This window comes from Podarcis liolepis (genome assembly GCF_965112155.1).
Source record: "Podarcis liolepis genome assembly, chromosome: 15".
Lineage (NCBI taxonomy): Eukaryota > Metazoa > Chordata > Lepidosauria > Squamata > Lacertidae > Podarcis > Podarcis liolepis.
Window position 1 is genome coordinate 40,766,744 of NC_139566.1, and position 23,265 is coordinate 40,790,008.

The following is a 23,265-nucleotide window of genomic DNA, read 5'->3' on the forward strand; positions in this document are numbered from 1 at the left end:
TGTTATTCAAAGCCCTTGTTTTCCCATTATCCTAAGAGTGAAGTCTGAACCACTGGAAATCTCCTAGAGTGGTTCATCTAAGCACATAAATTGGATACCGTCTCTGTGCTGGTTTACACATGCATATTCAGCACTCGTTGACAGCTGAATTAAGTAAAGGATCAAGCAATAACGAAAGACCAAATCACAGTCTTAGAACACCTGTTTTGGAGGCAGAAGACCTTAGGCTCAGTGCCTGGCATACCCAGATAGGACCACAATAGACCTTTGTCTAAACCCTGGAGTACCTTTTCCAGCCTGTGCCAATCATGGGCGGTGCACCTATGGCCCTATGGATGAAGTTGGACTCTCATCAGTCCCAGCTAGCATGGCCAATGGACATGGGTGATGGGAGTTGCAGCCGAACAGCATATGAAGGCCCCACAGTTTTCCCATCCCTGATCTATAACAAGAATACATTGTAGAAACAAGGGAGAAGAATTATAACTACTGGTTCCTCATCCCTGGTGTGAACAGAACTGATCAAGATGGACCAATGGTCTGACTTTATATGAGGCATCTTCCTGTTAATGACTGAGCCATCTCATGTCAATCACTAAGTATGCAAGCAGAATCATCAAATCACCTCTGATGAAATGTTCTTTCCCTTGATGGCATCTCACCAGCTTCTCTCCATCATCTCTGCCACCAGCCATTTATGTAAATAGAAGAAGAACAAGAACAAGAAGAGGAGGAGGAGGAGTTTGGACTTGATATCCCGCCTTTCACTCCCCTTAAGGAGTCTCAAAGCGGCTAACAATCTCCTTTCCCTTCCTCACCCACAATAAACACCCTGTGAAGTGAGTGAGGTTGAGAGACTTCAGAGAAGTGTGACTAGCCCAAGGTCACCCAGCAGCTGCATGTGGAAGAGCGGAGAAGCGAACCCAGTTCACCAGATTGCGAGTTCATCGCTCTTAACCACTACACTATGCTGGCCCATTACACCATAGGGCTTTTAGTCCATTGCTTCTCTTCTTTTGACCAATCATTCAAGATGACAATTGCTCCCTGATGAAAGGGAACATTAATGCAAACTCAACAAACGGTGTTAAGTTAGTGAACTAAATCCATTAAATGCAAACAAACAAACACCACTGAATTTATTTCATATATGTATATGTATGTATATATGAAAGAGAGAGACAGAGAAGGTGGTAGTTCAGCATGATTTGCTTATAGGAGTTGTGCTTTGAGCTAGTGCTGAGACCAATTACAGACCTCATGTTGAAATATATTATTATGTCCAAATACTCATTATTGGATCGGCGCTTACACATGCACATACAAACACTTCTGTCATACAAATTAAGTTGTCCAAGAGTTCGAACTCTCTGAGACCAACCTACAAACATCATGCAACAAATTAAAGCAGAAACACAGTGGAAACTATCTTTGGTTTGGGACCAATGGCCTGGCTCTGTATAAAGCAGCTTCCTGTATTCCTGTGAAACTCTCTTTCCTGGCAGAACAATCACAAGGAAGGTAGGGTTGCACTTTATAGTGGCAGCAAGCGGAACCTGCAACAACCACAAAATTGCAATATGGAGTTCCACTGTTCAGGATTTCGATCATGCCCATCCCTCTCCCCGCTCCAAATTTCCATTCTGCCTTCCCAACAATTTCCCCTTGTTAAACCACTCTGGGAATTACAACTCTATGTGGGGAACAGGGGCCTCCTAGCAACTGTCAACACCCTTAACAAATGAAACATCCCAAAACTCCTTGGGGAGAAGTCATGCCTGTTAATGGGAATCACAAATGGGCAAAATGCTGTTGCACTCGGGTCTGGCTTGCAGGCATCTGGTGACGCATGTGGTTGGCCATTGTGAGAAACACAGGATTGTGAGAAACACAGGCCTTTGGCCCAATCCAACCTATGTCTCTTCATGGGACCAGTTAGAGGAGAAAGCACTGAGTTAGGATAGACCTAACTCCATATAAGATGCTTAAAATTATGGATGAGTAATTTTCTTTTGAATTCTTCTCTGATCTACTGTGGAGATGTAAAATGGTTACCATGGTACAATACTGTACAAAGCAGTGAAATTACAACATTTAAGATTGCCTTTAAGAACAAGAACATTTGGTTCCTGCACTCTTGACAATGCTGTGTTGAATTTAATGGAGTTATATAACCTGCAGATTATGGAATCAACTGTGAAAGTGTTTGGCTCACAATTTTCCAAAGAAGTGGACTCATCGTTTGAAAGGGCCAGTGCTTTTACTCAGGATTACTAGAACAGATTGAGAGGGACTCGAGAAATTGACCTGTTAAGGAGGTAGGATCTTGAAAAAAAGATATTGATATTGGTTAGGCCAACACTATTGCTGCATAAAACACAGCATTCTTCTTGCGGATGAGTCATTCTTCAGTCTATTTTAGGACCATATCAGTTTTGCATGTGTTTACTCAAAAATCTGTTTCAACTTCTTCCTGCATTAATCTGTGATTGTTTGTTTCTTTGTTTGTTTGTTTGATTGATTGATTGATAAATATATATACACAGTCCACACATGGGACTCTAAGGATTGGTCTGCTGGGATAAATAAGAGAAATTTACTCTACTCATGAAATGAACCAGGGGTTGTTCTTCACCCACATTTCACTGTGAAAATTAGATCTGTACAAGGGTCCCACCACGCACCCCAGTCTGGATCCCTGATTTGGGATCTTGGATTGGCCCAACCTGGGGAACATACAACCTGACCCAGATCTGGCTCTAGGGGGGAAAATGGGTGGTGGGACTAATGTTTATTAATTCTTCCCTCTCACCAGAAGCTTGTCCAGTTTTAGGAATATTTTATTCCAACATAATTATGCTTGACAGCCATGGCACTGATCATTGAGTGAAGTATGGTAATCTGCACCATTTAATCACCATTTGGTACTGGCTCTTGCCTGTTTGAGGACTCATCTATTAGGATAATCCTTCAACCAGCTCATTAAACAAGGTAACTCCTAATCTCTGGGTTTTCTTCTTCCAAATGCCGTTCCAGGCAAATGTTCCAGCTACAACATAATTGTGATATGTAGAACTGCTGCTGCTTAAATGGAGAAAACAAAATCTAGATCACTCAGTCAAATTTATTTGTCAGAAACTATTGTGCATCACAAAAAAATGCAAACAGTGAAGAAGCATGTTTTAGCATAAGTGGTTCCTCAGCACACAAGACCCCAAGTTGTCCATTGAAATTCTGTCTAATTCATTGGGCTGCTAAGGTGAACATGGAAACCTTCTATGTGGTGAGTGTATCCCCACCCATCAGCAAATAACAGATTTTCTGCTTATTTTTCAGGAAGGAAGCTCTCTGGAGAATTCCTTAGAAATATCTGTCCCTTGGAGAATTATACAGGGAGCAATAAACTACATAACAAACAATATTTTCTACCTCTCCTAGGAAACCGATACACAAATGACGATTTACAGGTATTTTGGAATATCTGTTATCCAGATACAGCATGGGCACGGTTCAAAATCAAAAGCTGTAAATGCCTTCCTCAACACTCTTTAATTTTTTTTTTTAAAGTAATCTGGAAAGCAGTTCATGCAGTGCATAAACTATTGAACTTTCTCTCCCCCCCCCCCCCCCAGGAAGCAGTAATGGTGAGTAACCTAGATGACTTTAAAAGAAGATTAGACAAATTCATGAAGGATGAGGTTATCAGAGGCTTCTGGGCACAATGGCTATACTCTACTTCCACAGCTGAAGGCTGTCCTGCTTCTAAATACCAGTACAGTGGTACCTCTGGCTGCGTACAGTGGTACCTCGGGTTACATACTCTTCAGGTTACATACACTTCAGGTTACAGACTCCGCTAACCCAGAAATAGTGACTCGGGTTAAAAACTTTGCTTCAGGATGAGAACAGAAATCGTGCTCTGGCAGCACAGCGGCAGCCGGAGGCCCCATTAGCTAAAGTGGTATTTCAGGTTAAGAACAGTTTCAGGTTAAGAACAGACCTCCAGAACGAATTAAGTCCTTAACCCGAGGTACCAATGTACTTAACTTGTTCCGGAGGTCCGTTCTTAACCTGAAACCATTCTTAACCTGAAGCACCACTTTAGCTAATGGGGCCTCCGGCTGCTGCCGCGCCACTGGAGCACAATTTCTGTTCTGAAGCACTATTTCTGGGTTAGTGGAGTCTGTAACCTGAAGTGCCTGTAACCTGAAGTGTATGTAACCCAAGGTACCACTGTAGCTGGAAATGGCAGGAGGGAAGGATGCTCTTGCGCTCAAATCCTGCTTGTGAGTTCCCCACAGGCATCTGGTTGGTCAACATGAGCACAGGATGCTGGGCTGGTTGGGCCACTGGCCTGATCCTGCAGGCTCTGTCATGTGACAAAGACACACGAGAGCAGAAGCAGCAAAGCAGGCTGGGAAGTGCTGGGACTGCACAATCATTTGGACTTACTAAAGTTATTCAGGCCTAACTGCTAACTGTTGAGTCCCTCTGACATGTGACTCATTCTCCTTATAAGTAGCCGCCATTTTCTCTCTGTGTTCTCTGTAAGCTCTAATTCTTTCACTAAAAAACTCTGCATTATTAATTTACGCTGCACGTCAGCCTCTTCTTACAGTTTGGCTTTGCAGCTGACTCTCACAACAGTATTGTAGGTGGGGATGAAATGGGCCAGAGGCAGAAAACACCTACAAAAGACAGACTGGGCACTGGGATGGACAAAAAGGCAGGAATTGCCACTTCCACTCTTTAGCAGGGGCAAATTTGCCACACACACCTTTGGAAGGAGGCCCAATGACATGACCATATGTGACAAGAGATGTGGGCAAATAAAGATATGACTAGGGCAAAAGGGGTTTCTAAGCACAGTTGTTCAGATAACTGACAACACCCACATTACCGCTCCCTCTTTAAGAGGGGTGCAAATTTGCCACACCCCAACTCCCCCAGGAAGAAGAAACAAGTTGTTGTTTTTTCCCCAAGGGTGGAGCTGGGGTAGGCATGGGTTACCACCTTTGGTCAAGCAAAATATAGAACAGGTTGGGGAAGTAGGGAACAGGTTGGGAATTTCTATTCTAATTTTGCTCTCTGACTCCAAGTCTCCATCTCCAACGCACAAACCTCTGCCTATGCAAAAACTCTCTCTCCCAAACCAGACCAGACCCTCACCCCCACCCCCTCTCTTGCTCTTTGGCCCTCCCGTCCCCCATCCTCCCATGCAAAACCCGAGACTCCACCATAGCACTGCAAAAAAATAAAACAAAACGAAACCTCGCTTCCCGCAACCCAACCTCTGCCTGCAAACTCCTCCTCCTGGCTACAACTGACCCTCTGTCCACATCCCATGATAACTCTTGTTCTGGGCTCTCCTCATGATCCCACCCTCTGCCTGCACAAACTTCTGCTCAGGCTCTCGCTCTCGCCTCCAGATGGACCTCTGACATGTGACTCATTCCCCTTATAAGTAGCCGCCATTTTCTCTTTGTGTTCTCTGTAAGTTTTGAGTCAGAGTCAGTCTGCCTCAGCTGTGAGCAGAGTCAGTATGGAATCTCAGTCAAACTGTTTGGAACCATGTTGTTTATGAAGAAGTTTATTTTAATTCAGTAAAGCTCTTATTCTTTCACTAAAAAACTCTGCATTATTAATTTACGCTGCACGTCAGCCTCTTCTTACAGTTTGGCTTTGCAGCTGACTCTCACAACAGTATTGTAGGTGGGGATGAAATGGGCCAGAGGCAGAAAACACCTACAAAAGACAGACTGCTGGCTGGGCAGTTCTGGCTGGGCAGTTCTGCGCATGCCTGTGCAGTTCTGGGGAGGAGAAGGAGCCTGAATACATGAAAAAGGGTGTTCTGTTTGAAGTCCAATAAGAACAGGGGACATTTTTCTGCAAAAGAAGAAGAAGAAAGGACAACCACATTTTCTGGGGACAGGTGGAAGAAGAAGAAGAAGAGTTTGGATTTGATATCCCGCTTTATCACTGCCCGAAGGAGTCTCAAAGCGGCTAACATTCTCCTTTCCCTTCCTCCCCCACAACAAACACTCTGTGAGGTGGGTGGGGCTGAGAGACTTCAGAGAAGTGTGGCTGGCCCAATATACAACCAGCTGCATGTGGAGGAGCAGGGAAGTGAACCTGGTTCACCAGATTACGAGTCCATCGCTCTTAACCACTACACCACACTTGCTCCCTAGGCGCAAGGGCCAGTTAGAACGTTGGAAGTGCTGGGTTTTATAAACCAGCTCCTCCCCAAACAACCCCCCAAATAACTCTTCTTCACTGTGTGACCCTCCCTCCCTGCCTATGCGGTGTGAACTTGGGCTGGCTGCCTGCTAAAGAGCCTGGGTATAAATTTGGCCCTCAGGAAATGGGGAAAAGCTGATCCCTCCATCGTTAGGGAACTTTTCTGCTATTTCCATTTGGCTAATCCTGTTTAATCTGGTTTAATTGTTTGACTGCAGATCCTCTAGGTGGTTGTATATTTAAAATAAGTATAACCTTTTCTTCGCCACAGTAACTGCATCTTGCATCTTTATGAATGTGATCGCAAAGCCTCATGCGTGGCACTTTGCCAGCCTTAATGATCAGATGATCATCAGACCTTGCATACTGCAGGGTAGAAACACCAGGCAGGCCCCACAAATAACCCAGGGATGCATTTTAACTAAAAGGACACATTCTACTCATGTAAAAACACGCTGATTCCTGGACCATCCGCGGGGCGGATTTAGAAGGAGATCCAGCCCCCGGGCCTTAGTTTGCCTACCCATGGTTTAGATCAGGGGTGGCCAACTCCCAAGAGACTGTGATCTACTCACAGAGTTAAAAAATGGCAATGATCTACCCCCTTTTGGGGGGTTCAGGTCAAAGTTGTTGGGTCAGGAATGGCCTCAGCCTGAGAGCTATCCTGGTGGTTCATCCTGGTTCTCCAGTTTGAGATTCTGGTGTCCTCCTGTAAGATTTAGTAGAGATACCAGGGGATGCTCTTTGGTGCTGTATATGGCTTAGTTTGCATGTATGAGCCATCTGCCCTGCAGGCTTCTTAAATCCCACAGATCTGTCTTCTGATTACAGTGGTACCTTTGTATACTAACTTAATCCATTCCGGAAGTCCCTTCTTAAACTAAAGCTTTCTTAAACCAAGGCATGTTTTCCCATAGCAGCGGGCGACTCAATTTACAAATGGAACACACTCAACAGGAAGCGGAACATGTTCTACTTTCAAGGCAAATTTCACAAACCCAAACACCTACTCCCGGGTTTGCAGCGTTCTTAATCCAAGTTGTTCATAAACTAAGCTGTTCTTAAACCAAGGTACCACTGTATATGAAGCTATGCTTAGGTTAGAAGCATTAGACCAGTGGACCATAATGTTGACGTAACAAAGCCTTCTCCAAACCATATCATCTTCAGATTGGAATGGGTAGCTTGCATATTATGTCCTTGCAAAAAAACTCACGATGCACAGAAAAAGGGAAGATATCACAGTGCTTTTCTCCATAAAATGCCAGTCTTCACCCCCCTAAAGGAGGGGCCGCTCAAATCTGCCCTCCCACATCTGCAATGGTTAAATTGCTTTATCCCTTAATTTTGCTGATGGTATTGAATATAATTTGTAGATGCAATGCTAAAATCCAGGCCCAAATTCCTCTTGTCATATATGGAAATGTCAGGAAGTGAGCAGCCCCCCATGGCAATTCTGTCTGTTCCCACTTCCTACCCCACACTTGATCCTGCTGCAAGACGGCCACATTTTTTTCAGCCACATAGCATGAAATTGTTATTGAGAAAGCAAATGGTAGCAACAATTATGTTAGAGTAATTGTGTTGTGCACTGGCTCTGTTTGCAAAATATAATCCCCTTATGCAAAATGCATGTGATTAATAAAAGATGAACATTTTTAATTCTGCTATCTTTGCCCTTCCAAATCCTACTTATCTACTGTTTTAGCTTTTTTGAAAAGAAGAAAAGAAAAAGAAAAATCCAGACCACCCATTATTATTATTATTATTATTATTATTATTATTATTATTATTACAGTTGCATCCACAAATTTGGTTTTTGAATTATCACATCACTCCTCGCCCCTAGAGTTTTTAAATCACCATCCCTTTGCCTTAGAGTAGATGGATGAATCTGTTTGTTTTGGTATCTCTTTTTTGCAAACTTAAATGGATTTCCCCACATTTCTGCATCCATTTGCAATATTTTTAGGGGGGGGGTTGTTTTGTTTTTTTTAAAAAGCCTTCATGAGTGTTTGTCAGAATTTTATGTTGGGTGATAACGCTGCCCCCCCCCCAACGCAGCGCCGCCCGGGATTCATCACTCGGGTCTCCCATCACGCTGATGTGATCCATATCCAAGGACATGAGCACACGACTAGCAGAGTCCAGACAGAAGCTGAGCCTTGTGGTGTAACATCTAAGCCTAATTTTATTGTGCACGAAATCAAACGTAACATAACTGTCAGGGAACTGACATTGGAGCGAGAGGCGAAGGGGAGGCTCCCAGATGATGCTGGCGAAGGACCCATTAGCAGGGGGAGAAACAGCTCAGTAGAGGGGGAAGCCAATCAGCGCAACACCGGGGATAAAGGGAGGCAGACGGGGGAAGTGGAGAGAGGGCTCCAGGACTCTTCACTGGAGATCAGTGAGGAGAGCACCGGTCCTCCGCTACCCACGCCTTCCCTGCGCAGAAGACTCCTGCGCAGTGAGAGGAGGAGGAGACTGGGTGTCAAACAACTTTTATGCTGGAAGAGGTTCAAGAAACGCCCACTGACGGATTCTGCCAGCGACTGAGGCAGCCGCGATGAGAAGGGGCTGTGCAGTCAGAAAGGTTTAACAAGGCAAATTAGCCCAGAAAGGCACCAGTTTACGCACGAGTAACTCATACCCATTACAATAACAAAGAAAACATGGCTTCTCTCTCGGTCACTCTTCCTCAGAGAGAGAACTGCAAAAGCAATAGCTATACAGAATGGAACAGCGTATCTCAATTTCCACTCACGAGACTCCAGCAATCAGTGCTGGAATGTAAACACAGACATGTGACATGCAACAATCCCACACATCTGCAGCATGGGAGGAATGGAATTCCCAACATTTTAGTGCCTGTTTCTCTTAATATATACATTTCTTGCATGCAATTTCCCCTCATATAATGAATATTATGTGCCATTTTCACTAATATATGCATGATTACGTGTGCTTTGTATTTCACACTTTCCCCTAATGCATCTTTTGGTTGGAAAAATGCACTGCGAAATTTGAAGAGGTGTAGATTCTGCATTCTGCTTCAGTTGGGGCAGCATCCAACGAATATGCCCTGTCAGCAGAAGGAATTATAGTAGAAGAAGAAGAAGAAGAAGAGTTTGGATTTGATATCCCGCCTCTCACTCCCTTTAAGGAGTCTCAAAGCGGCTAACATTCTCCTTTCCCTTCCTCCCCCACAACAAACACTCTGTGAGGTGAGTGGGGCTGAGAGATTTCAAAGACGTGTGACTGGCCCAAGGTCACCCAGCAGCTGCATTTGGAGGAGCGGAGACGCGAACCCGGTTCCCCAGATTGCAAGACTACCGCTCTTAACCACTACACCACACTGGCTCTTATACTTGCACAACAGGACTTCACCCCCTGTCTTCTCCCCACGTGCACCCCAGACCATCCCCAAATGTGCTCTGGAAGGAGCAGGGGTATGTTCTGTTTTGCAGCCATAAACCTTAGCCTTGATAAAACAAATTACTTAGCAGTACATTGGATACAAGCTTATTGTTTGGGGAAGTGCAAATCAGGTTGATTTACATTGAAATTCAAACTGCACTGAATCCACCACCACCATTTCTATCAAAGGAGCAGAGACGATGGTGCAACTGGGTTATTTTAAACAGTGAACTTGATAGTCTTGTGGGGAAACCCCTAATGTGCATTACTTCACTGGCTTCAAAATATAGAAAGTCAACCCCACAGCGCTGCAACATTGGGAGACTGCGTTTTGGTTCAGGAAGTGTGGATTAAGTAAATTCACCTTTAAATACAAAGTGAATCAAATTTCTCCCATGTTTCTCATGGTAGAGCATCTGCTTTGCATGCGGAAGGTACCAGGCTCAATCCCTCGCATCTCCTAGCACATTTGGGGATGTGCCTTGCTTGAAACCCTGGACAGCTGCTGCCAATGTAGACAATGCTGAGATAGGCATATTGTCAGTCTATCTCAGTACAGTGGTACCTCGGGTTAAGTACTTAATTCATTCTGGAGGTCCATTCTTAACCTGAAACTGTTCTTAACCTAAAGCACCACTTTAGCTAATGGGGCCTCCCACTGCTGCCGCGCCGCCGGAGCACAATTTCTGTTCTCTCTCTCTCTCTCTCTCTATATATATATATATTAATTTTCCAACAGTTTTAACACAACACTACAAACAAAAACATAAAAAGACAATACACTACACTACACTACACTACACTACACTACACTACACTACACTACACTACACTACAATACAATACAATACAATACAATACAATAACACTACAAAGCACTAACACATAAAACTAACAAAACAAAAACAAGACCCATTTAAAACACATCAAACAATTTCATTATCTTATCTTTCATTCACTTGTTTCCACGACCTCCTCACACCTCCCTTTTTGTATTCCACTTCTGTTAATTGTTTCAGCAATTCCTTTCCATTTTCCTCTGTTTTCTATCCTATAATTATCTTAACACATTCTAACCTTATTTTTCCCTTTAATACTCTATTAATCTATTTATACTTAATTACTTAATTCCTTATAACATTTCTACTAAAGCCATATAATTTCATTCCAACATTTTTCTAACATTCATTAATTTTACAGTATTTCTGTAAATAGTCTTTAAACTTTTTCCAGTCTTCTTCCACAGATTCTTTTCCCTGGTCTCGGATTCTGCCAGTCATTTCCACCATTCCCATATAGTCCATCAACTTCATCTGCCATTCTTTCTGTTCTTATCCTGAAACAAAGTTCTTAACCTGAAGCACTATTTCTGGGTTAGCAGAATCTGTAACCTGAAGCGTATGTAACCTGAAGCGTATGTAACCTGAGCTACCACTGTATAAGGCAACTTCCTATGCTCCTAATTAAACACGCAAATGTGTGTGTGTGTGCGCGCGCATGTTGCCTTCCCTTTAGGGCATTCTTTATTGTTTGATGAAAAACAACAAGAACTCTATTGTTTGAAAACCAAGGGCACCTTCAATAACCCCAGGAAAAAAGAAGAAATTGGAGATGGTCACCTTGTTGACATACAGCGCAAAACAACTTCTTTCTCTCTGTTTTCGAAGGGGGCTGATTTGAAGCGGGAGGAAACCTAAGTGGAGTCAGAGAAAAGGTCTCTCTGCTCACTGAGACTTAAGCTGCAATTTCCTGGCTGAGGAAAGAGAGACGGAGGGAAAACAAACAAAGCCTTGTGAAATAAATAAAGTTAAAAGACATAGTTCAGACAAAAGCAGGTGAAATTAGGAAGTGAAATGCACAATCGGAACGGTCAAAGTTTCTCGTTTCTGCACATATGCAGAGCGGGGGAGGGAGGGTACTGTGGACTGGGCAGGGAGGTCAGTACAGTGCAAACCAGAGCTTTTTTTCAGCTGGAACTCAGTTCTGGCACCTCTCAGGTGGGCACCATTGCCATTATAAGAGATCAAGCGAGGCATTCATGTTGAGTTCTGGCACCTCTTTTTCTCGAAAAATAGCATTGGTGCAAACACATAAGCAAGGATTGTTGGATTGACTCCATCAATGTGTTTGCACTGCACTGACCTCCCTGCAACCTCAGCCTCCTAGCAAGCCACAGTCAACCGTCTAGGGTAGCAAATAGTGCAGCGAGTTCCTGGCGAGTCGCTTGCGCCTGATATGAATGCTGGAAAATTCAGGACAGATAAAAGAAAATACCTCTTCACACAGCATGCAGTGAAACTGTAGAGCTCACTCCCACCACAGGAGGCAGTAATGGCCACCAATTTGGATGGCTTCAAAAGAGGATTAAACAAATTCATGGAGGAGAAGGCCAACAGTGGCTATGAGCCATGATGGAGGCAGTTCTTGTGACTGGGTCCCGCTTGCAGGTTTCCCACAGGCATCTAGATGACTACTGTGAGAACACACACAGTGTGTGTGTGTGTGTGTGTGTGTGTGTGTGTGTGTGTTACTATACATTTGTTAAAAGGTACAGCTTTGTTTTGTGCTCTGTATTGTTTACTTTTATTCTTAATCAGAGTGTCTTGTGGCAGCTTAAAGATTAACAAGTTCAGGTCGGCATAAGCTTTCTTGGGTCTGATGATGAAGTGGTCTTGAATCCAGCAAAGCTTAACCTATACTTAATGTGTTACAGTCTTCAAGGTGCTAACAGACTCTTCCATTGTTTTCGCTGCAAGACATTTCATGCTGGACATTTCATGCAATTTATCTCACTACCTCTATAGCCCACATTTCTTCCAGTCATGGAATCCAAGTATGGGTGTGGTTCCCAATTGGCCTCCTGTTTAAGGCACTGCCCTGATGCAGCTCTCCTGTGCCTTCAGACCATATTATGGGCATCCTATGGTTTTAACCGTGTTGTAAGCTATGTTGTCTGTACCTCAGTATAAGGTGGGTGAGATTGGTATGTGTGAGTGAGTGAGTGAGAATGAAAACCAGAGATAATGTCGGTCCCTAATGCATTGTTCTCTCCTGTTCAGTATTTGCCTTATGCAAACATGAATATTTCCCCGGGCTTTGTAATAATATATATTTTATCCGTCAAAATGTTAAAACACCAGATTCTCTTTACAGATTTCCAAACCTCAGCTGCACCCCTGCTAGCTTCCTTGCAGAGCACAGCATGAATCTTCTGCAGTCCAATAATAATGAGGAAAGTAATTAATTACCAGTGGAGCTAACAGACAACATGAGTGTTTTAGCAATCAGAACAAATTACTGTGGGGGCAAATACCGAGTGTAATGAAATCCGACAGCCATGTGAATTTACATGTATAATTCAAAAAAGTTCCCTTCTAAGGGCTTGCTTCTTTTAAAACTTCACAATTGGGTATTCTGAGTCGGAGGAAATGATCTCTTTGTCTCTCTGTCTATCTATCTGGTTTTAGCACAGATGCTTCAGCTCTGTTTAATTTATCCCCTTGGCTTTCTGTATTAATTTATGGCTGCTGTGATGTTTTACTCTCTTAAAATCTCTGCTTTGGAATGATTTGGGTTCAGCACACAGAGAGCCAAGTCCTTGTTTCTTCTCAGCTTCAGGCTCTAGGTAAGACTAGCCCACCCCCTACATCTGGGGGGGGGGGTGGCCTACAGCTGTATGTGAGGAAGGTAGATCTGCCCATTCCTTCTGGAAGCATCAGCAGCTAGTTGTTTTTATGACGACAGGAGGAACTCTTGTTGCCCTGTCAAGAAAAAGGTGTGTAAAAAAGGATTCCAGGCAGGCAGGGCTTGGGCCATTAACTTCGGAAGAAGATTGGCTTGACTGCTTTAGAAGTTCCTTCTACTTACAGATATAAAACCACAGACTTAGAGGTGATGGCATCTATGGCATGTTCCATGTTTGAAACACTGGACCAGGGTCAGCAAACTTTTTCAGCAGGAGGCCGGTCCACTGTCCCTCAGACCCCCTGTGGGGGGCCAGGCTATATTTTGAAATAAAAATAAAAATGAATGAATTCCTATGCCCCACAAATAACCCAGAGATGCATTTTAAATAAAAGCACACATTCTACTCATGTAAAAACACGCTGAGTCCTGGACCGTCTGCGGGCCGGATTTAGAAGGCGATTGGGCCGCATCCAGCCCACAGACCTTAGTTTGCCTACCCATGCAATGGACAAATATGTCAGATGCTTGATTTTCATGCATTTTTGTTGGCTTAATTGTGTATCGTATTCCCCAGTTCAAATGTACAGGCACATCTTTAGACAAATGAATGGGGAACTAAATCATTGTTGCACACCGCAGGTGTATCAATGAGTTGTACCAAACATTCATCCTACTCAAATTAGCCCCATTGAAATTAATGGGCATGGCTAACTCAGGTCCATTAATGTCAATGGTTCTACTCTGAGTAGGGTTTATTTATTTATTTATTTGTTTATTTATTTATTTATTTATTTATTTCCTTTCCTGCCCAACTTTTTCTCCAAGGAGCTCAATGCAGTGTTTCAAGGTCCCTCCCTCCTTGTTTAGTCCCCACAACTACCCTGTGAGGTAGATAAGGCTGAGAGGCAGTGACTAGCCAAAGGTCACCCACTGAACTTCATGTCCGAGTGGGGATTTGAACCCTGGTCTCCTAGGTCCTAGTCTGACATTCTGACCACTACACCACACTGGCTTATTTGGTAACAACCCATTGTCTTTGTGCATCATGTTCCCTCTTTTGTAGCACAGGCACCTCCTCCATATGGACAATGCAACATAGTCATGAGTCATCATAGCACAGTATTGGTGCAAATGAAAATAATTTGTGTATTCAGGTACCACATTCCCACTACCAACCCCTCCTGGGTCCAACAATGATGCTCTTAAAAGCAGCTGCCTGTTTCTTTCTCACTAAGGTGTTTCCATTGATTTGGCTGCTCACTCGCTCTCCCCTTCCCACACACCCCATTCAGTGATGATATGAGAAGCATCGCTGTCATCGTAAACTAGAGTCGAAGAAAGAGACAGACAGATCCAGCATTCTGGAATCCCATGCTGACAATGGGTGAATGGCGCTCTTCACGTCCTCGCTAGCAAAGGAGCAAGCAATAGAAAATGACATTGAAATGTAACACAAAAAAACAGCTTCCTCCTCCGTCCTTGGCTGAATTGGTTTTTTATTTCTTTGGGGTTTTTCGCATCATAGAGCATTTTTGCAGCAAACCAGGACCTTATATAGTTCAGGGCCGAATCATCCTAATACTGAACTTCATCACCATAGTGTTCATGTGCTTGGAATGACGTTATTGTGCACTGGAAATGCGTACTGACTCTCTTCCCACCACCACCACTGTATTTTCTTCTTCCTTTATTTATTTTTTACACCCATATCTCACCTCTTCCTCCACAGAGTTCTAGGTGGTGCAACCCTGTGAGATAGGCTGAGAGACAGTGACTGGCCCAAGGACACCCAGTGAGCTTCATGGCTGAGTAAGGATTTGAACCCTGATCTCTTATATGCAGAATTAATCATGTGAAAGGCTGGGCTGGATGAATCCCAAGCCAGAATTAAAATTGCTGGAAGAAATATCAACAACCTCAGATATGCAGATGACACAACCTTGATGGCAGAAAGTGAGGAGGAACCTAGACAGCATCTTAAAAAGCAGAGACATCACCTTGCCAACAAAGGTCTGTATAGTTAAAGCTATGGTTTTCCCAGTAGTGATGTATGGAAGTGAGAGCTGGACCATAAAGAAGGCTGATGGCCAAAGAATTGATGCTTTTGAATTATGGTGCTGGAGGAGACTCTTGAGAGTCCTATGGACTGCAAGAAGATCAAACCTATTTATTCTTAAGGAAATCAGCCCTGAGTGCTCACTGGAAGGACAGATCCTGAAGCTGAGGCTCCACTACTTGGGCCACCTCATGAGAAGAGAAGACTCCCTGGAAAAGACCCTGATGTTGGGAAAGATGGAGGGCATAAGGAGAAGGGGACGACAGAGGACGAGATGGTTGGATAGTGTTCTCGAAGCTACTAGCATGAGTTTGACCAAACTGCGGGAGGCAGTGGAAGACAGAAGTGCCTGGCGTGCTCTGGTCCAGGGGGTCACGAAGAGTCGGACACGACTAAACGACTAAACAACAACAACAACTCCTCCCAGGTCTTAGTCCAACGCTGTAACCACCACACCGCATCGGTCATTTCTTTGGTTCAGTCATAACTTCTCACAGTAGTTCTACATGCTTTTTTGGAGGTAAAATAAGGAGAGGGCGAACCATATATGTCATCTTGAGTTCCTTGGTGGAACGGCGGGATATAAATGTCATAAATAAGCCACATGTGCACATTATGCAGATGTACACTGGACATTATCAGCTGCTTTGTGGAGGAAGTTCATTAAAAAACAGGGTATTTCTTGAAGAAATTAAAAAGAAACTGATGAAAATGAACAATGCATGACTTCTTAGTATAGAAGAAGAGGAGTTTGGATTTGATATCCCGCCTTTCACTCCCTTTAAGGAGTCTCAAAGCGGCTAACATTCTCCTTTCCCTTTCTCCCCCACAACAAACACTCTGTGAGGTGAGTGGGGCTGAGAGACTCCAAAGAAGTGTGACTGGCCCAAGGTCACCCAGCAGCTGCAGGTGGAAGAGCGGGGAAGCGAACCCGGTTCACCAGATTACAAGACTACCGCTCTTAACCACTACACCACACTGGCTCTCAAGACTAGGTGATGTGGAACTGCACGATCCTGAGAGAAATTTGGATGAGATGCATGTTGGGTAGGGATGAGTTAGTTGGTCCTTGTTACTTTTGCATGTCCTGATGCATAAAAAGTAAGCATTTTGATTTGGCTCTTGAGTTGAGAACTGCATTAGAATATTTGAGGTGTACAGCGGTACCTCGGGTTACATACGCTTCAGGTTACATACGATTCAGGTTATAGACTCCGCTAACCCAGAAATAGTACCTCAGGTTAAGAACTTTGCTTCAGGATGAGAACAGAAATTGTCCTCTGGTGGCGTGGCGGCAGCAGGAGGCCCCATTAGCTAAAGTGGTGCTTCAGGTTAAGAACGGACCTCCGGAACGAATTAAGTACTTAACCCAAGGTACCACTGTATAAAAAATGGTGGTTAACTAAGACTGCAATGTGTCTTCCTTAATCTGAGTAGATGTTTAGGGTTCCAACTCCCATCACCCCCAGCCAGCATGGCCAACAGTCAGGGGTATTCCATTAAAAAGATCCAGGGGAGATGCTTCTGTCTGGATGCCCAGGCAGGGACCAGGAGCCACAGCATTCCCAAGCTACAATCCAGTGGGGGAGTTACTCCTTGCTGTAGGTCAGGGACTCCCTCATTTCCGGTTGACCCCCAAAACGTAAGTTCTTCCAGCAGGTGAGCTGGAAGAGGTGGGGTCTACCCAATGCTTATGCCAGACCTCTTACAACTGTAGTCAATAATGTTGTGGCCTGATTTCACCCAAATGATAGTTGTCTTGCCTCTTATTCTTGGTATTGTGAGGTCTGAAGAGTAGGGGGCTGCCTTGACACACAACAGGGATTTGCAAATATCAAATTCCTCAAACATTCCAGATTTCACAAACGTCCCTAGGGTGTTTCTTATAAACTGCTTAGAGGTTTTATTACAATCGAGCAGCATATATAGTTGGTTAAATAAAAGTGTTCGGTTTGTGAGTTCCTGGAATGGTCATTTTCTCTCCCCGCCTCCACATTCACCTCTTGAATCGAAACTAATGCAAAGGAAGGTAAACCATCCTTTAGCACTTATTTCAGATTATTGAGTCAATATTGTCTGTCATTGGCCTCGACTTAAGTGGCTCATAACCAGGTTTCCTGAAACAAAGGCTGACGTGGGCTGGTTCGGTATTCGGCCTTGAAACAATAGTAAAAGAGTATGAATGGGATTTCAATACATTGCTCTGCAAAGTGCTGTGTTTTTGCAAAGCAACTGGTTGTGCCATCAACTCTTCCTGTGGCAACAGTCGAGCACTTTTCCACTTGCTGTTTCCCCAGACATGTTCTCCTCCAGGACAGGTCTTTTGAAAAGCAAATGGTGAAGCTTTAGCCCTTACCATCCCCTACTCAGGGCTTTTGTCTATCTACCATTCAACTCTTTAGCAGTGATGGGTTTCCAAGGTTTCAGAAGAAAGTCCTTCTTGTACATAGAGATGCTAGGTTTGAACCTGGGATGAGTTAATCTCCCGGGGGAACATTTCAAAGTCAGAATGCCAGCCCGCCCCCACCCTGGCTTTCCCCTGATCATCACCTATTGCACATCAGGTAGCAAGGGAATATGGATGGCCATCCTTGAGGAATTTTTAGCTGTAATTACTGCAACGCAGGGTCACGGGTGGTGCTGTGGGTTAAACCACAGAGCCTAGGACTTGCCAATCAGAAGGTCAGCTGTTCGAATCCCCGCAACGGGGTGAGCTCCCGTTGCTCGGTCCCAGCTCCTGCCAACCTAGCAGTTCGAAAGCACATCAAAGTGCAAGTAGATAAATAGGTACCACTCTGGCGGGAAGGTAAATGGCGTTTCCGTGCGCTGCTCTGGTTCGCCAGAAGTGGCTTAGTCATGCTGGCCACATGACCCGGAAGCTGTACACCGGCTCCCTCGGCCAATAAAGCAAGATGAGCGCCGCAACCCCAGAGTCGGTCACGACTGGACCTAATGGTCAGGGATCCCTTTACCTTTACCTTTACTGCAATGCAGGGGTTGGGCTAAATGACCCCTAAGATCCCCTTCCAATTCCCCGATTCCATGAACGTGTGGTGGACAATGAGTGTGCCACCGTTTCCTTAAAGATTCAAAATAACACATTGAATTGATGTAAATCTGGAAACATCTGAGCCACACAGGACCTAATTCTGCATCTACGAGCATACATGGGCGCAAGACAAATACGTGGAGGGATTTTAGCGGTGGGACCAAACATCAACTTCGGGCCATGTTTATGAAGGCTTAGACTGCCATTAAGTAAGCTATAGTATAATAACATCCAAGGTTTTTGAGCAGTTGCATTGAACATCTTTTGCACCACAATTTGAGACTCTCTCCTGATTGGTAGTCAGCAAAAGTCCCATCACACATCACTAATCTCAGTACAAGGATGTGGTCAGGAATACCAAACAGGATCATCTTTAAGGTTTTTTTGCCCTCATAATGAATGGAAATTGAATCGATCTCTTGAGACATTAAGGCAAAGTGTTTTAGTTTTTCACTCACAGGAAGCCCATACACACACACACACACACACACACACACACACGAAATGTGAGTCCCTGTGCCAGTTTCAACTCCTATTAAAGGCTCATAACTTCTCTCTGATCTCATTTCCGTGAAGAAACTCATTAGCTACTGAAATATGTGGCTTATTGGTGAATGATGGCAGCCAAGCTTTTTTTTCACAAATGAAAATAACAAGTTGGGCTCAGTCATCAGGTCTGACAAGATTCATAGGATTGTAGAGCTGGATAGAACCCCAAGGGTTGTCTAGTTCAACTCCCTGCAATGCAGTAATCTTAGCTAAAGTGACAGGTTGCCTTCCAACCTCTGTTTAAAAACCTCCAAGGAAAGATAGTCCACCACTTCCTGAAGGAGACTGTTCAACTGTTGAACAGCTCTTACTGTCAGAAAGTTCTTCCTGATGTTGTGTCAGAATCTCTTCTTTGAAATAGTAGCCATTGGCTCTAGTCCTACCTTCCAGAGCAGGAGAAAACAAGGTTGCTCCATCTTCCATGTGACAGCCCTTGAGATATTTGAAGATGGCTGTCATATCTCCTTTCAGTTTCCTCTTTTCCGGCATAAACATACCCAACTCCTTCAACCGTTCTTCATAAGGCCTGGTTTCCAGACCCTTTATCATCTTGGTCACCCTCCTCTGTACATGTTCCAGTTGCTGGGAATCAGAAGGGGCAGGGGTTAGAAAGGGCTTTTTGCTCTGCTTATGGGCTTCCCATGGGTATCTGGATGGCCACTCTTGAGAACAGGATGTTAGACTAGACGAGCTACTGGCCTGATCAAATACAATTGTTATTAGTGTGTGTGTCTATGGGCAATGAAAATCCTGGCTGAGGACGTTGGTACCGGGGGCAAGATGGCGGGATGGGAGCAGGAATGAGAGTCCAGAAGCCAGGGGTCTGAGGGTCAGGAATCAAGGAATCACGAAGTCGAGGGTCCAAGGGTCAAGAAGCAGGGAGTCAGGAAGCTGAGGTCCAAGGATTAGGAAGCAAGAAGCCAAACGCAGCAAGGCAGGAAACGTGTTGTGAGGTTTGGTGTTTATGGGGTTAACCTCTATGTGTCCTGCATCTGGGGAGGAGCTTCCCACAACCGGAAGCTGAGTTCATTGTCTGTGTAGTACTTTCACTTTTCACAGAGAAGAGTCAGAGACACACGCTATGCCTCCGGTCTCTGACCGGATTGTTTGTTATTTTACCTGCCGATGTAAATAAAGAGCTGTTAGTCTAGAAAGAAACAGTGTATGGACTTTTCTCTTCACTCATACATCAAGCACGCGCTGCCGCTCTGCTGCTGGCTAGGAATTTCTGGCACAGGGGAAACGTGCCAGACCCGGGCAGTAGTCCAACACGTGTTGCTGTGGCAAAGAGCAGAAGGGAAATGCTGACCTTATATCCCTTCCCGGTTCTTGCCACCAGGTGCAGTGAGTTACCAAGTGGCCTCATCTGTGTGGCCACCTTGCCTCTCCAGAACAAACTTAGGAAGGCCCCAGTCCTGCAAAGCCCTACCAGTCACAGGGTCTGGCTCCTGCACGCACTCCTGACAGTGTGTACCCATTGCTGCTTGAAAATTGCTTGATCTATTTTTAGATTGCTTCATTGGAAGGCCCCCTCCCACCATAATTGTTAGTTAACTTGAAGGTCCCATTTGGCATGGAAAAGGTTGTGAATGAGCAAACAGACATGAAGCATGGCTAATTCAGTAGCCACTCTTGAATAATCACCCCCTTCTGTATCCACATGATGGTAGTGCTAGCGAGAATCTAATACTTAGTGCCCAGTATAGCATGACGGGCTCCATCTTGCTCATTAGGTCACCCGTGGAGATTCTGATTGGATGGCATGTTGAGCCAAGCGTCTCTGCAAATTAGGCAAGAAATGGAAATGTGTGCAAAATATTGGCTCAGTGGAAGCCAGTTCTTCTTCTTCTGTTCCACCCCACCCCAACCTGCAAGACTTCCTAGAGGCATCAGGAGAAAGGTGAAAGACAGCTGACTGTTAGAATGCCAAAGCAGGTGGCAGGCCATCTGTAGCTGTCTATACAAATACTTCCACCAGCTGACTGTTGCTGACACATCAAAAACACTGCTGTGACTTTACAGGAGGAAACTGTACCAGGAAACAAATTAAAGACTGGAAGGGGGGAGAGAGATTTGGGTTTCCTAAAAATCAAGACATGTGAACATGAATAAACATGAATAATAGAATTTTTTGGGGGGGAGACATGAGGAGACATGACTCCTAGAATCGTAGAGTTGGAAGGGACCCAGGGGTCACCTAGTCCAACCCCTTGCAATGCAGGAATCTCAACTAAAGCATCCATGACCGATGGCCATCCAACCTCTGCTTAAAAACCTCCAGTGTAGGAAAATCCATAACCTCCCAAGGGAGACGGTTCCACAGTTGCACAGCTCTTACTGTCAAAAAGTTCTTCTGACTGTTTAGTTGGAATCTCCTTTCTCGTACAGGTCAAACCTTGGTTCCCAAATGGCTCTGTTTTCAAACATTTCAGCTCCCAAACACCAAAAACCTGGAACTAATTGCTCTGGTTTTCTAACGTTTTTTGGAACTCGAACATCTGACATGGCTTCCACTTGAGTGCAAGAAGCTCTTGCAACCAATCGGAAGCTGTGCTTTGGTTGTCGAATGTTTTGGAAGTTGAACAGTCTTCCGGAAAGAATTATGTTTGACTGCAACTTGAAGCCATTGGTTTGAGTCCTACCCTTCAGAGCAGGAGAAAACAAGCTTGCTCCCTCCTCCATGTGGCAGCCCTTGAGATATTTGAAGATGACTATCATATCTCCTCTCAGTTTTCTCTTTTCCAGGCTAAACATACCCAACTCCTTCAACCTTTCCTTGGTTTCCAGACCCTTGATCATCTTGATTGCCCTCCTCTGCACACTTTCCAGCTTGTCTTCTTAAATTGTGTTGCCCAGAATAGAGCGGTACTATTACTTTCCTTGATCAGGACACTATACTTCTGCTGATGAACCCTAGAACAGCATTAGCCTTCTTTTTCTTTTGCTATTTAGGTATTTGATATGGATTATAGCCAACTAAGTTCTACTCAGGAGTAGAAGCACTGAAATGAATGAACCTAAGTTGGCCATGTCTATCCACTTCAATGGGTGTAGTCTGAGGAAGACCAGCATTATCTACAACCCTACATTTATACCTAAACTTCCTTCCATCATGGAACCCAGGGCAATGCCCATGGGGCTTCCAAACTGTCACCTAACCAGGCAATCAGCAAATCCAGACCTGCAAAGTGGTGTCCTCATGGGCCATACTCCATAATTTTCTGTTGAAAAGAACAAGAAGTTGCATATTTGCCAAAGAGAAATGAGATGGTGAGCTGAGGCTTGATTCTGGAGTGAAACACTGTTAAGGAGATTGAAACATCTGCAGCAAAACATCACAGTTATCAGGCCCAACTGAAGCATGAGGGAATAGTCAGCACCCTTTCAAATTGGCTGTTAAACAAAACAGAGGGTTGGGGAAAGAAAGTTGGGCATGTAGCAGAGTGTGCCATGACCACAAGATGCACCTTGTAGCAGGAGCGTTTTGAAGCACTTCACTATGTGTCAATCTAATTCAATTCATTACTGAGGTCCAAATCTGTTACATTTGAAGCTCTCTTTCATCTCTGTTCACTATCAGGGGCATCTTTCCCATTTGGCTTAGTGGCGCCCCACGCCACAGCACCTGCCCATCAGGGGCGCCAGGCTCAGGCACACCAGCAGCAGGAGTCCAGGAACAGCTGCGCTGCACTGCTCCTGATCCGGACAGTGAGCAAGGCACTGCAGAGGTCGGAGGCAGGGCAGAGCCATCCTGGCTGGCAGCCATTGGTAACCATCCCCTCCATGAATGTGTCTCACCTTCTTATGAAGCCATGCGGATTGGTGCCCACACATTTTGTTTAGCCTGAGACATTTTTCTGCCTGGGGTGACAGAGAATCCTAGAATTGTAGGACTGAAGGGACCTCAAGGGTCATCTAGCCCACATACCCGCCTGAAATGGAAGAAGGCTCTCTGATCTCAGAGATTCTTAGAGGACTGGAGTAAATATATGAACTAATTGTGATGAACACATTACGCTAGTGGGACTGCAATAAGTTTTGTAAGGTGGATAATTTGAAATATTACAAGAAAGACTATGAAAAGAATTATTAGTTAAGGACAATTAAACGCAATATAAGGTTAAGGTAAAGGGACCCCTGACCATTAGGTCCAGTCGTGACCGACTCTGGGGTTGTGGCACTCATCTTGCTCTATAGGCCTAGGGAGCTGGGATTTGTCCGCAGACAGCTTCCGGGTCATGTGGCCAGCAGGACTAAGCCGCTTCTG